This window comes from Platalea leucorodia (assembly GCF_965183815.1).
Source record: "Platalea leucorodia genome assembly, chromosome: 1".
In the NCBI taxonomy this organism is placed as follows: domain Eukaryota; kingdom Metazoa; phylum Chordata; class Aves; order Pelecaniformes; family Threskiornithidae; genus Platalea; species Platalea leucorodia.
The window spans coordinates 8,847,364-8,861,957 of record NC_138823.1 but is presented as its reverse complement, the minus strand read 5'-3'; the positions used below and the strand labels follow the sequence as shown (position 1 = coordinate 8,861,957).

The following is a 14,594-nucleotide window of genomic DNA, read 5'->3' as shown; positions in this document are numbered from 1 at the left end:
TAGAGGTCCTGTGGAGGATCTGGCCTTGACTGATGTACAATATATAAATGATCCTTGGCAGAAGGAAAAAAAAAAACAAAACAAAACCCCTAACATTAGCCAACTCAATAGCTTTAGGAGATGGACCATCAGCATCAAGAAAGACGGGGCCATGGAGAGATGCTCCAGGGCAGAGCACACTTTTATCAGAGTAAATCTGGATTAATTCAGCCATTTTTGGTGCATATTCATCCCAGAGAAACACACCAGTTTCTCTATGCATCAATAATGATTTTTTTCCTACACTTTGGGTAAGCCCTTCACAGATACCCACCATTTGATCCTGAAGGTTCGACTTTGTAAAGAAGTTGCAGTGGGAGGTGGTTATCCTCCAGCCTGGGTGGAATCTGTCACTGATGTAATTTTAAAAGGCAATCGTGAGAAGGTATCTCACCCAGGCTGCAAGAAGTAGCATCTTAATCTTGAAACTCTTTCTGTTCTGCAGCATTATTTCAATGGAGCAGGAGGTAAGAAGCACCCTCTCCACTTCTGCTCCTCGGGTAGAGTTAAAATGCTCTCCAAATCATATACATTTATAAGCAAGGTAATTTCTCAGTGTCTTTGCTTTCAGTTTCTTATGCTTTAAAAACTAAAATTACAGCATTATTAGGGGCTAAGGGTCAGCCATATACCCAGCCAACTAGCTGGCAATGACTCCACCTGGAACAAAGAGATTCCAAAATAAACTTTTTTAATGAGAAGGATGGCGAAAAGCCAAGCAGAAGTTGCAGAGGATACCTCATTAAAGAAATTGATAAGCCTAAGTTAGGTCAATCTGTTTAAGTAACTCAATGGCTTCAGCCAGATAGGAATAGATCTGTTTAATTTGCCTTCAGAAAAGCAGCAGCACAGTGGGAGCGGAGGAGGAGACCTCGTAGGGAGCCATAAGCTTTCCATAAAAGTTGGTAATCATGCGGGAAGTCGCATCTGTGGTTTACTCACTTGGAAGAGAGACATCTCACACAAAGTGAGCTGAAACAGTTGTAGGCAGAGAGAGCAGCCGCACACGAGGAGCGGATCTGCAATCGGCAGCATGTGCTAATACCGTGGGATCTTCCCTCCACAGCCCCAGCCTGTACGGGGAACACAGGGCCAACCGAAAGACCCTATCTGGCAAATGAAAAAAATTAAATTTAAGGCATGAGCCAGAACCTGATTTGTTTTTACACCTTTGCAGCCCGAGAAGAGCTTCAGCAGGAACAAGCGAGCTGATTTTCTGCTGGAACAAAAAGCTCAGAATATGGTTCTCGTTTTGAAAGTCAAGCCCAGGGGCCCCAAATGGGAAAATAAATTCTTGCAGTTCGAAAAGATTGCGCTGTGAACTAAACAGCACAGCCTGGCCTCTGTCAGGATGTCCGCTCTGCTTGGGCTCGGCTGTGCTGACAGCAGGTTTATCACTTACTTGAGGATTTCCGTAACGCTGAGAACAGCCCAGCCACCAGTGTGCTGTGCATCCAGGCTGGAAACTGCCAGCAGCCAAACAGCATCTTGCTAATGACTGCTGCTTACAGGGCACTGTATCAGCAGTAATTAGCAAACCGCTGCTAAGCTCAGAGACCTCATTTGCAGGTATCCAGGTGACCCCACTGATATGACTTCAGGGCTTATTTCATCCTCGAGCAGAAAAATAATGTCTTTAAGTAACTGCATGGCTTGGTAATAGGTAAATAAGAACTTTGCTTCAAAAAATTAAAATAAACCTAATGTTGGTTTTATTGGGCAGATCTCAGCAGCAACACAATAGGAGGTTTTGTCATGCTTGGACTTAATCTACCTTTTAGAGATGATGTATAATAAATTATCATAATGATTAAGAGCCAAACACAGTGTAAATGGAGTCCCTGTCACCGAGGCTTCAAGCAAACATTAAGCTTTATAATGTATGAGTGTACATGGTAATGAATAAGTATGTCTCTCGCAGGCTTTTGTTCCTTGCAGGCATACTCGGAGGGGTTTGGTGCATGTCAGCAGCTCCAACTGTTAAACAGCCTTCAGTCATCCCTCAGAAATCATGAGGTTTTGAATTTTTTGAATAGACCTGGTCTCAGCACTGGGAATCACACCTCAAAGCTTCTCCTGCTAATAGGAAAGTTCGAAAACAACTTAAAATATGAAGGAAGAGATTCCTACATTCCTACCCCACCTGAAAAGGGGGCATTTTGGTGAAACACCATTAAGATAACCACAACATCCTTAATATTATCAACACAGCAACAACCCACAAGACTAAAGCCTACGGCTCCAATGTTAAAGTGAAACCCATGTGTCACGAACTGAGTGGAATATTTTTTACCCTCGGAAAAGGTACTACATCCCAATTGAAGTATCTCCTGATTTTCCTAAAGGGGCCATGTTAGGCAGGTATTTCACCAGGGGTGTGGGGATCCCAGAGGTCCTGGCCACTTCTTGCTGCACCAACATCCCCTGCCCTGTTCATGGCATAGAATCATAGAATCACAGAATGGTTTGGGTTGGAGGAGACCTTAAAAATCATCCAGTTCCAAACCCCCTGCCATGGGCAGGGATACATTCCACTAGATCAGGTTGCTCAAAGCCTCATCCAACCTGGCCTTGAACACATAACAAGGCGTAACAAGGACCCTCCAATACCCCACTGCACACACAAAAGCCATCCCCTTTGGGATGAAAGGAGGCAAAACCAGGAGCTACACAGGTTGGAGGGATGAGGATATTTTAGCCAGGGTTTTGGCTAGATGATTACTATAGACCATTAAGTTGTTCTCCTCTGGCTGGATTTATTGTTGACTCAACAAAAGAAAGCACAGAGAGCTGAGTACCTGCCAAGCCTGTACAGAGCAGTTGCACCAAATGGAAAAAAAAAAAAAAAAAAAAGCCAGTGCAAAATCAGAAGGAAGCCACAAACACTTGTTTTCTCTTACACCTGCAAAATCAAAGCTAACTTCCCTTTTCTCTCAATGGAAAACCTTCAAATGCAGAGCCTTGGGAGAAAACCACCCCCTGCACTGTGAATACTTAAATTGGATGTTTAAAAATCCCATCCCAAACTTCAGTTCCTGAAGTTGAGCATATTTTTATTCACCTTCTCCTAGCAAATTTCAGTTCCTCTTCTAGGGGATGAATGGTAAAGCAATGAGAAGGGGGAAAAGCAAACCTGACAAATGCCCATGTCCCTGAGACAGCCAGCTCCAAGCAGGTGGACACAGCAGGAATACTTGCGTCTCAAGAGCGGCGAGAGATGAGTGATCTGGATCTGCAGAGAGCCTGGGTTAGTCAAATGACTTTTTAGGGCTTTGTGCCAGAAGGAAGCAGAATTAAACAGAGGAAATATGCTGAAAGGATTACCCACACAGCAGGGGAACAGCCAGATGCTTCATGTGCATGAGATTTCAGGGTAGCATAAGATACATATTGGGACACAGGATCAGCATGGTCATCAGCAGCAGGTTGGGGGGAAAAAAATTGGAATATGGCAATGCAAAAGCAGAACTACAGGGCAAGCGTTTTGTGCTGGGAAGTTGTCACTCCCTGAGGTCTGGCATTGAGAAACGGCAGCGGCCAGAGCACCAGAGAGCCATACAGTGCAAAGCTGCACGCAGCCAGAGAGTAATTTGGGGGATGGTGCGAAACCAGCTATTCATGAGTGGGTCAGCACAAACCTTGGGAATAAGGAAAGCATCACTGTGAAGCAGACTTAGCATTCCCAGCAATCTGAAATGCAACTTTTGATTTAAAAGCTACCAAAATTTAAAAAAAGAAAAAAAAAAAATCAGCCTGCTAAAATGGCAGAGTAGAGGTTGGTTTGTTTCTTTGTTTGATTGTTTCTGGAAGCACCTGTATTTTGAAAGACTAAGAATCATCCATCACTGTCATTTTAGACCTCAAAGGAACTGCCCGCAACTTAGTCGTTTGTTTGGTTGGGGTTTTTTTTTGTTTTTTCTTTTTTTTACACAGTTCCTTAAATGTCCCAAATTAGGTAATTACGCAAATAGTGCCTCTGGCAGACATCTGGGCTTTCTGTGGTCAGACTTTCCAGTTACATTATGTACTTTTTAGCAACACCTTTCCTGGCCTCCAAGTATTTCAGTGTCTCAGAGGATTTTAGATCACATCATATCTAAGGCTATAGCTGTCCAGCTAGTCACAAATACTCAAAATATTATGAGCTGAACATACAGAGAGACACAGAGCGGAGCACCGGGTGGCAGAGGTGTGATGCAGAATTACAATCCAAAATCTTCTGAACAACAATCATGTTTTTACATCCCACAGCTGCATTTGCAAGGCAATGGTCCTTTTACTTCTCTACAGAATGATCAATATTTGTAGCTTTATTCTTTTACATATTTAGTTATTAGCAGAAAGCAGAAATGATGTTTCTCTACTAAAGAAATTTCACTTCTGCATCCCCCATCCTTTCCTGAGAAAAGCCAACAAAAGCACTTTTTTGCAATGACAGTGAACACGTGTAAGAGCAATGGGGCTATCAAATTAAAGGCAAACGTGTTATAATATCAACAGTGACTTGCATACACAGCAGAGCTATCCTACTGAAAAAAGAGCTTGTGAATCCTCTGCTACAAAACATCAGACAAAAGCATCTGAACAGCGTGAACAAAGGGAAATTGCTACAGAAATTACAACTGATCAGACGTCTGTGCAAAAGAAATTCCTTCCCCAAATTATCAGCAGCAATTAGTGCTTCAGAAGAAGACCACCAGAAAGTTGTGAAAGGCTCTTTAAGACAGCAAAAGCCATCTCCTCCTCAACCTTTTGGAGACAATACCGCCCAAAACATGAGATTCAATGGCTGGCATATCAGAAACCCTGCTTTTCTGGCTTACTCAAAACTGTAGCACAGTGGCAAGTTTCAGGGTCAACCAGACTTTGACAAAGCAGCAACGCCTCACTGGAACTTAAATGTTGCTATTTCATTTCAGAAACAAAATGCTCACGTTTGCCCTGTGGCAGAGGGCTCACAGCATCCTTTCAAGCGGGGGACAAGGCCAAGTATTAAATACTCGAGGAAGTTGTTTTCTCAGGTGGAAAACAAACACTTTGCAAAAGGCTTCATTCATTGCACGTGTGGGCGCCTGGGATCGGGTCAGTCTGGACCCCTCATCTATGAGAGGGTACAAAGGAGGTCACGCAGTGGGAAGACATAGGCTGGGTTAGTTTTCAGCTAATCCATGCATCTTAGCATGATTGATTATTTGGGTTTTGACTCTTTGTTTATATGTAGTAAGCTTTTATGAAAAAGAGTCTGGGTCCTGGGGTCCGCAGGGCAGCTCTGAGTCAATCAAGCCAGGAATATTTTCTTCCTTCCTACAGAAAGAGGAGCAGATCCTGTTAATTTTGGACCATAAAGAAGCTTCTCCATCTCTTTCACACTCATCTACAAGGGACAACACCTATGTGCTGGATGTTTTTTCAACAGATAACACCAAAATATATACATAAAAAGAAAACAAAAGAAGCAGGTAGGCACAGCTCTTGCTGACTTTCAGTAATGTGCAGACAACTCAGTGCTGTTTGGGCTCTGAAAGCCTCCCATCAGCTTACCTGACGGACACAGCCTTCGGGCTTCAGTTCTCCACAGAACAAGAAAACCACAAAACCAATGTTAACTCCCTCAGTTTAGATGCCCCAGCCTCTACCCTATGGCACTCGCATCCCTAGCAAAGAGGTTAATGGGGTCTAACTCCTAGCCATGCTAGAGCAGGACTCATCTGATCTAACTTTACACATCAACACCTGAGCAAGTCATCAAGGCTTCCTTAACTGTCAACAGGGATGAAGTCCCACCTCCAGAGCCTGTTTTTAAGATGTTTCTTCTAGAATGAGATGAATCACATGCTAAAGTACCTATTTCTCTTTGCAACCTATAAAAGGAGGACAGATAACCAGCTCTGACAGAAGCACATGCGTTGCAGATACTTCCACTTGGTCGGATGCATCCCACACTCCTGCACTCCAAGCAAAGTCCCAACACAGGAAAACACTCCTTGCTCCAGAAGGAGCATGAAATGCTTCTGCCCTCCCCATGCCTGTCCTCCATGCACTCCCTTTCATTTCATAAGGTGAGCAGTTTTCTCCCAATTAAAAGAAACTGGAGTATTCTTAAAAGAAAATGAAGCTCCAGTTCCCTTGGCGACGCCGGAGAACGTACTTCCTTCTGCAAGGTCATTTCTAAATTACGAGGTCGCAGCAACATATTATTCCCAGTATCGATTCTGCCAATAGCGCTGTCAGCCAGCAGCACTGAGAGGGGGCAGATGGAGCAGGAGTCTTGCCCATTAGAGCCACACGTGTGCTAGACCTGGAGAGAGATGTGGAAACCCAGCCCTATCCTCAGCGCTGAAGGGCAGGGCTGGTTGCCAGACACAAGCATGGTTGTCCTCCATATCTCAGTCATGCCACATGTTTTTGCTCCCTGCTGTACTTCCTAAGGAAATGAGTCCCAGAAGCCAGGGTTTTTTTCTAGCTGTTCATTTTCTCAGCTCCTCTAAGCACTGACTCTGCTTGACGGCTTCCCCTCGACCCTTTTTGTCCTCCCCACCAGCCCAGGACACGCAGAAGTACAGCACTCTCAGTGCTTCTTTACATGAAAAGCCACAGAAATGAAGAATAAAGACATGCCTGGGAACAAAACATACTGGAGCTGCCACGGATGGGAAGCCCTGCGAACCCAAAACCACCTTCCCTGGCATGGGTACAATCACCACATCTCCATCCCCCTTCCCAGTGCTGTGACCAAGAGGAGACAGAGGTAACACTGTTCCAGGTTTCATCCTGCCAGAGGAGGAAAGATGAGTGTTGTGGTAGTGGCTCCCTCCACTCTCCATCACTGCATTCAAGTGAAGTATTACCAGGGTAATTGCAGTCCATACGGCACCTCAGATTATGGAGTTGGCTGTGCAGCAGTAATTCCTCTGCCCACCAAGATTTTCTGCTTGAAAGATTGACACCTTTGCAGCTCCTTTGGGCCTGGCAGCCCTCCAAACTACAATCCCATGGGGCACTGCTGTGCACCTGGACTGATCCATTCCTGTACCCATGCACCCTTCACTGCTCAAGGGTCATCATGGTTGGATTTCACCTCTGCTTTCACGGGTAGGCAGCCAGCAGCATCCCACTTTTGATACCTTCTCCAAGCATGTTCCACCTCTTTGCCAAGCAGGGCTACTAAATCCTGCTGAGGGACACCTACTCTCCACACACTGCCAACAACATGCTGTCATTTGCAACCATGTCTACTACCTATCAAGAGCTATTAATGAGCCACATTCATTCTTCTCATCTTGTATATTAAGGGTTACAAGGTTGTAGCTTACAAAACCAAAAAAATTTAGTTAATACTCTCATATATTGAGAGCTCAGGTACCGTAAAATACCTGTTCAGCAAAAGGAAGCACACTTTTATTTTATAAATAGGTGTATTTAGGATTGAGTAAGCATTAAATTCTCCTTTTCCCATCCACAACAGTGGAGTCTCTAGGAATATTACTCTGGCACATTTTAACATCTCATCAGTCATGTTTGCACAACACGGGATATGGAGAACTCTTTAAGAGAGAAAAAAAGAGCCCATAGTGTTATTTATGCTACCAGAGTCTCCTTATACTGCAAATTCAAAGGTTCCCCATATGTCTTCATTACTTCAAACTTTTGGCATCTGTGACTACCCCATGGAATAAGCCATCTGCATTTCAGCTCTTCAATGGTAGATGCCTAAGGACTGTCAATACTTCAGTGTAGTGTGCACACCCATCCAGCTCTGTTCCAAAAATTTTTAGCATGATAGCACATTTAAAAAAAGGGATAGAAAAGAAATATTAATTAAAGCCAGACAAGCTCTGAAAGAGATGCAAAGTAGCAGTTACAGTCTATAGCTGGCAAAACAACACCAGCCAAAGCCGAGCTCCCAGCTCTTGTACGGTAGAGATAGAAATGAAACCTTGTCTTCAATCCAGTGTCTTATCCAAAGTCTAAAAATGAGCGGAATCTCTATTTACCTCATGTCTACGAACAGGACCCCTTCAAAAGCTGGAATCAAAGATCATATCACAGACTTTTGTTGGAACAAAGACAAAATAAATGTTACCTTGTTTCCCTGAAACTGTAGGTCACCAGCGCTCAATCTGTGATTATACAGTAGTTAAGAATAAGCTCAGATCAATATTGCCACTGAAACCCGTCTTGTCAAAGCAGTAGCTACAGCAGCACTGCAGGTAGAGGGGCCAAGTGTTACCAGATGTTGTTGGAAAGTGCAGTTGGGAGACTAGTGATTCAGGCCCGTAGCAGCAGAACGTGTTACAGACATAGTCTGGATATTTCATAAATAACAGACTTCAGTCAGCCAGAAGTAGTTTCCCCTGATCAAAGATGGGTAGTTGTATATATATATCTCCTCACCTGCTCCAAGAGATACCTTGTGTAGGGAAAAATCGGTGCTCAACTTGCCCAAATGCTCCATCTAAACCTGCCTCTATTTTTCTTTCCCGTACATTGGAAGGCAAGAGAGGTGCTCCCATTTTTCTTGTTGTAGTTTGGGACCTCACCATGTAGACCTTGCTAGCTTTCATTATTCCCACATGTGGCATAGTTCCCCTTCCCGTTATTATCCACTGACACATTGTCACTGCAGGGGAAAAAAGAAGAAGGAGGTAATGACATGAAACACAAGGTTTTAACCTGAAGTTTATTCCTCTTCGGCTCTCTGAGGCTGCTTGAAGCATGAATCCAGTTCTGCTGTTTAAAAAGGAATTACCCAAGTGACTCACCTCTTGCTGAGAGAGAGAGACTGCTGGCTTGTTCATCACGAGACAGTGTTCAGAGCACGCCACTTCTCCATGCTTACAGCAAGAACCTTATTCCTGCAATTTATTCTTGGGTCTGCCTTGGATTGCATGGCTTTGGGGAAATGGCAATAAAAATTGGAAAACTTGAGAATTCTAAATTGATGCTTCCCTTCCCAACAGACTCTTCCTGTACTGGCTTGTTTAAGTTCAAATGCTGAAGCTGAGATTTTAAACTTGTGCTTACATTTTCAGCCTTGTTCACATAGTCATTAGCAGCATTAAATTGGGGGAGAATCTGCTATGAAATTTAGTCATCTGGTACCATGAAAAAGTGCTGGCATGGTTGTCTGATGTTCTGAGAGGGGCTGGTACTCCAAACCAGAAGATACCAGAGCTTTTCAAGTCCTGCTCATTATTTGCTTTGCAATGACACAGGAAACAGTAAGGGCTTTAATCTGTAAATACTCTTTCCTTCGGAGACCTGGGAACAATCTACAGGACACAGCAGTTGTATTTTTCTTTCCTCCGTGAAATGCTTCATTAAAGTACTGCTCACTTAATAACAAGTTTGGGGAGGAAAAAAAAAAAGGAAAAAAAAAAGAAAAATAAGTGATGCATTTTTATGCAAAGCCAAAACTCCTGCATCTCTTTGCTCTCCTTGTGCTGCAAACAGCTTGCTTGAGTTGCAGGGCATTTGGCTTTGCATAAGAGTGCTTCACAGAACAAGAGAGGAAAAACGATTCTTAAACACAAGGGACATATTAAGAGGAAAAATGCAAGATAAGACGGTATGATGAGTAGTTAAAGGCTCCGACACCTTGATCTCAGCACATCAAATAGAATACATCTACTTACATGGAGACTGTGCCCTTCTCCTAGAAGTACACTCCCCCTCGGTGCACAGATATCCAACTTCAGATCAAAGCCTTCTCAAGGATTTTTTTCTTTCAGCTACTTCCAGTCACTCCCTCCAGCCACCTCACTCCTTCCTACACCCCTTGATACATCGGACACAGGGCAGCACTTCGGATTCAAGTTTTAATGCTGTACATCACTGTGATTGATCGGACTTCAGCAAAAAGACTGTGTAATGATAATTTCAGAAAGAGGGAGGATTAATTTTGGTGTGATACTGCTAATCAATCTCCATTTTAGAGTAATTAATTCCAGCAGCTACAAGACTGGCAACACAGACACTACTGCTGCAGGTACCCAGTAATGGTACCGCCCAAGTACCCTGCAGCAATACAAGCTATGGGCTTTGTAACTAAGACAGGTTTAAGATGGGGCTCCCCCATCTTAACCCATCAGTAACCCCCACTAGTGAGACAGTACTACTGAAACAGGTTGCCCAGAGAGGTGGTAGATGCCCCATCCCTGCAAACATTCAAGGTCAGGTTGGACGGGTCTCTGGGCAACCTGATCTGGTTGAAGATATGCCTGCTCATTGCAGGGGGCTTGGACTAGATGGCCTTTAAAGGTCCCTTCCAACCCAAACTATTCTGTGATTCTATGATTCTTACACCCTGCCAGCCTACCCCCAAGATCAGAGGCAGACGACTACGCTTGCAGGTTAGAGGAGCAGCAAATACAAGAAACACCTAAGGGAGCCACGCTGCTTGTCCAGGCAAAACGGGGTGAAATCCTGGCCACAGCGAGTTTGGTAAAAACTGCAGGCAGAGGAAGGAACTGAATAGTCTGATTTGTGGTGGCTGGTTATATCAAGGATACTGGAAGATGCACTGATGATCCTGGCTTAATAATTAAGAGCATAAAACTAAAACTTTGGGCCAAATTATGTTCCCATTTTAGTTCATTTAGATCTGTGAAAATGAATTGAATTACTCAAGATCTTCATCTACGTAATAAAGCTGGTCATTTTGGCATCGCATTCTGTGGGTACTCATTACAGAAGCTAAACCACAGGCTCGCTCCAGATGGCTTGTCTCTACAACACAGCATACATCCAAGGCACTTCACAAACTAATCACCTACTGATCATATCCCTTCAATTAAAAATTACTCAATATTTCCAAGTGCTGGCATCCATTTTAGAAATACCAGAAAATTATTAAGTACTTGGCCAATGATATGCAGTTTTTCCTACATTACAGAATTGTCAGCTAAACAACATTAACCAGTTCAGTAAGGCACTATAGTTTATATCTGGCACATGGTGTATTTGGAAGTTTCTCCACCTCTACATCTGCTGTGGCAACAGCCTTAGTCGGACCACTCAGCTGGTGAGGCACGCAGCGGCAGCAACAGTAAGTCCTGCGACTGGGCGCTAGATTGGGGTGGAAAAGGGGGTTTCCTGTGCCAGGGAACCCGAAAAAGAGCCTGGTGGGGCCCTTGTGCCAAACAAAAACCATCTGCTCTTGCGAGCGAGGCAGATGGGGCTGGGGCATTGCTGGGGCAACCGCGGAAGATTTAAACGGGCCCCTAGGGAGCGCGAGCGACCAGGACGGGCAAACAGGGCGTGGCGCAGCAGTTTGCGCGGCAGTTCACGCAGGCAGAGCGAGCAGGCAGCTGGCGAGCTCTCCTTGTGGTCTATGCCCTCCCGGAAGAGACTTAGCCGTGGTTTCTACTCAGACACGAGCCATCGCCAGAAGGGATGTGGCGACACAGACGGAGCTCCCACTAAAACATGCAGGCACCCAGGTCTCTGGCTGCAGGGAGTGCCAGAGCCGTGCTCTGGTGACGGGGGGCTGCCGAGACAACACCGGCGTGATGTGTGAGCAGGTGGGGGATCTGCTCAGCACGGTGGCAGAGCTGAAAGAAGAAGTAGCAAGACTGAGGAGTATCAGGGAGTGCAAAAAGGAGATAGACTGGTGGAGCCACTCCCTACCATCCCTGAGACGAGCACACCAGATGGAAGCATCAAGAGAAGGAGAGGCTCCCCTGCCCTCGTGCCACCAGGCAGAAGGAGGGGACCCAAGAGACGGAGGAGGATGGATGCAGATCCCTGCTCGGCACAGCACGCGAATTCTCTCCCGGCCGACCTCGCCCCCCCAGGTGCCCTTACACAATAGGTATGAGGCTCTGGAACTTGAGGGCCAGGAGGATGAAGATACGGACAGTGATCCATCCAAGGGGTTGACTAGGGGAACCAGTCAGCCCCACGCATTACAACGGCCACTGGTAAGAAAAAAAAGAAGGGTAATTGTCACAGGTGACTCCCTTCTGAGGGGAACAGAGGGCCCGATATGCCGACCGGACCCATCCTATAGGGAAGTCTGCTGCCTCCCTGGGGCAAGGATAAGAAACATTACCAGGAAGCTCCCTAGGCTGGTAAAAGCGTCCGATTATTATCCGCTAGTGGTTGTTCAGGTTGGCAGCGATGAGGTAGCTGATAGAGGCACAAAGACAATCAAAAGGGACTTTAGAGAACCGGGGCGATTACTTGAAGGATCAGGAGCACAGGCCATGTTTCCCTTCATCCCGTCAGTAGCCGGGAGGCATATGGAAAGGAACAGGAAGACCCAACTCATTAACGCGTGGCTCAGAGGCTGGTGCCAGCGGTGGAATTTTGGGTTTTCAAATCATGGGGCTGTTTACATGGCACCAGGCCTGCTGGAGACAGATGGGGTTCACCTGTCACAAAGGGGTAAAAGGAGTCTGGCTCAGAAGCTAGCAGGCCTCATTGAGAGAGCTTTAAACTAGATGCAAAGGGGGAAGGGGATAAAACCAGGCTTGCTAGGGATGAGCCTAGGGGTGGCATGCCTGTGTTGGAGATGAGATCAATAGCCCAACTGAAGTGCATTTACACTAATGCATGCAGCATGGGCAATAAGCAGGAGGAGCTGGAAGCCATTGCGCGGCAGGAAAACTATGATGTGGTCGCCATCACGGAAACATGGTGGGATGACTCACACAGCTGCAGCGCTGCAATGGATGGCTACAAGCTCTTTAGAAAGAACAGGCAAGGAAGGAGAGGTGGTGGGGTAGCCTTGTACATTAGAGGGTGTTTTGATTATCTAGAACTCAATGAAGGTAATGATAAGGTTGAGTGCTTAAGAGTGAAGATCAGAGGGAAGGCTAATAAGGCAGATATTCTGGTGGGAGTCTGTTATAGACCACCCAACCAGGATGAGGAAACAGACGAAGTATTCTACAAGCGGTTGGCTGAAGTCTCACAATCTCTAGCCCTTGTTCTTGTGGAAGACGTCAAATTACCAGATATCTGCTGGAAATACAACACAGCAGAGAGAAAGCAGTCTAGGAGGTTCCTGGAGTGTGTGGAAGATAACTTAATGCCTTCTTTGCCTCAGTCTTTAATAGTCAGACTGGTCACCCTCAGGGTTTTCAGGTCCCTGAGCTGGGAGATGGAGACAGGATGCAGAGTGAAGCCCTGGTTGTTGAAGAGGTGGCAGTCACCGACCTGCTCCTCCACTTGGATGCTCACAAGTCCATGGGGCCAGACGGGATCCACTCGAGGATACTGAGGGAGCTGGCAGAGGAGCTTGCCAAGCCACTTTCCATCATTTATCAGCAGTCCTGGTCAAGTGGGGAGGTCCCAGATGACTGGAAGTTAGCAAATGTGCCGCCCCTCTACAAGAAGGGTCGGAAGGAGGATCCAGGGAACTACAGGCCTGTCAGCCTGACCTCGGTGCTGGGGAAGGTCACGGAGCAGATCATCTTGAGTGCCATTACGTGGCACGTGCAGGACAACCAGGGGATCAGGCTCAGCCAGCATGGGTTTATGAAAGGGAGGTCCTGCTTCACTAACCTGGTCTCCTTCTATGATAAGTTGACCCGCTTAGTGGATGAGGGGAAGGCTGTGGATGTTGTCTACTTGGACTTTAGTAAGGCCTTTGACACTGTCTCCCACAGCATTCTCCTGGAGAAGCTGGCTGCTCACGGCTTAGAGAAGTGCACTCTGCGCTGGGTTAAACACTGGCTGGATGGCCGAGCCTAGAGAGTGGTGGTGAATGGAGTCAAATCCAGTTGGTGGTCAGTCACGAGTGGTGTTCCCCAGGGCTCAGTGTTGGGGCCGGTCCTGTTCAGTATCTTCACTGATGATCTGGATGAGGGGATTGAGTGCACCCTCAGTAAGTTTGCAGATGACACCAAGCTGGGTGGAAGTGTCGATCTGCTGGAGGGTAGGAAGGCCCTACAGAGGGACCAGGACAGGCTGGACTGTTGGGCCGGGGCCAACTGTATGAGGTTCAACAAGGCTCAGTGCCGGGTCCTGCACGTCAGTCACAACAACCCCATGCAACGCTACAGGCTTGGGGAAGAGTGGCTGGAGAGCTGCCTGGCGGAAAAGGACCTTGGGGGTGTTGGTCGACAGCCGGCTGAACATGAGCCAGCAGTGTGCCCAGGTGGCCAAGAGGGCCAATGGCATCCTGGCTTGTATCAGAAATAGTGTGGCCAGCAGGACCAGGGAGGTGATAGTGCCCCTGTCCTCAGCACTGGTGAGGCCGCACCTTGAGTACTGTGTTCAGTTTTGGGCCCCTCACTACAAGAAGGGCAGCGAGGTGCTGGAGCGTGTCCAAAGAAGGGCAATGAAGCTGGTGAAGGGTCTAGAGCACAAGTCTTATGAGGAGCAGCTGAGGGAGCTGGGGTTGTTTAGTCTGGAGAAGAGGAGGCTGAGGGGAGACCTTATTGCTCTCTACAACTATCTGAAAGGAGGTTGTAGGGAGGTGGGGGTCGGTCTCTTCTCTCTAGTAACGAGTGATAGGATGAGAGGAAACAGCCTCAAGCTGCGTCAGGGGAAGTTTAGGTTGGATCTTAGGAAAAACTTCTTCACCGAAAGGGTAGTCAGGGACTGGA

The 14,594-nt window shown here is 46.3% G+C and overlaps 1 protein-coding gene across 5 annotated transcripts in view; it reads right to left on the bottom strand.

Annotated features, from left to right (window-relative positions):
* Positions 1-14,594, bottom strand: part of ST3GAL1 (ST3 beta-galactoside alpha-2,3-sialyltransferase 1) — an 85,136-nt gene that overhangs the window by 54,404 nt on the left and 16,138 nt on the right. Inside the window, exon 1 of one of the 5 annotated variants that reach the window (XM_082322135.1) lies at positions 3,173-3,250. The exons of the other annotated variants lie outside the window; for them this stretch is intronic. The gene's annotated coding sequence lies outside the window, so the exon portion shown is untranslated. Of the gene's footprint in view, positions 1-3,172; positions 3,251-14,594 lie in introns of those variants that run through there. 5 annotated transcript variants of the gene reach the window in all.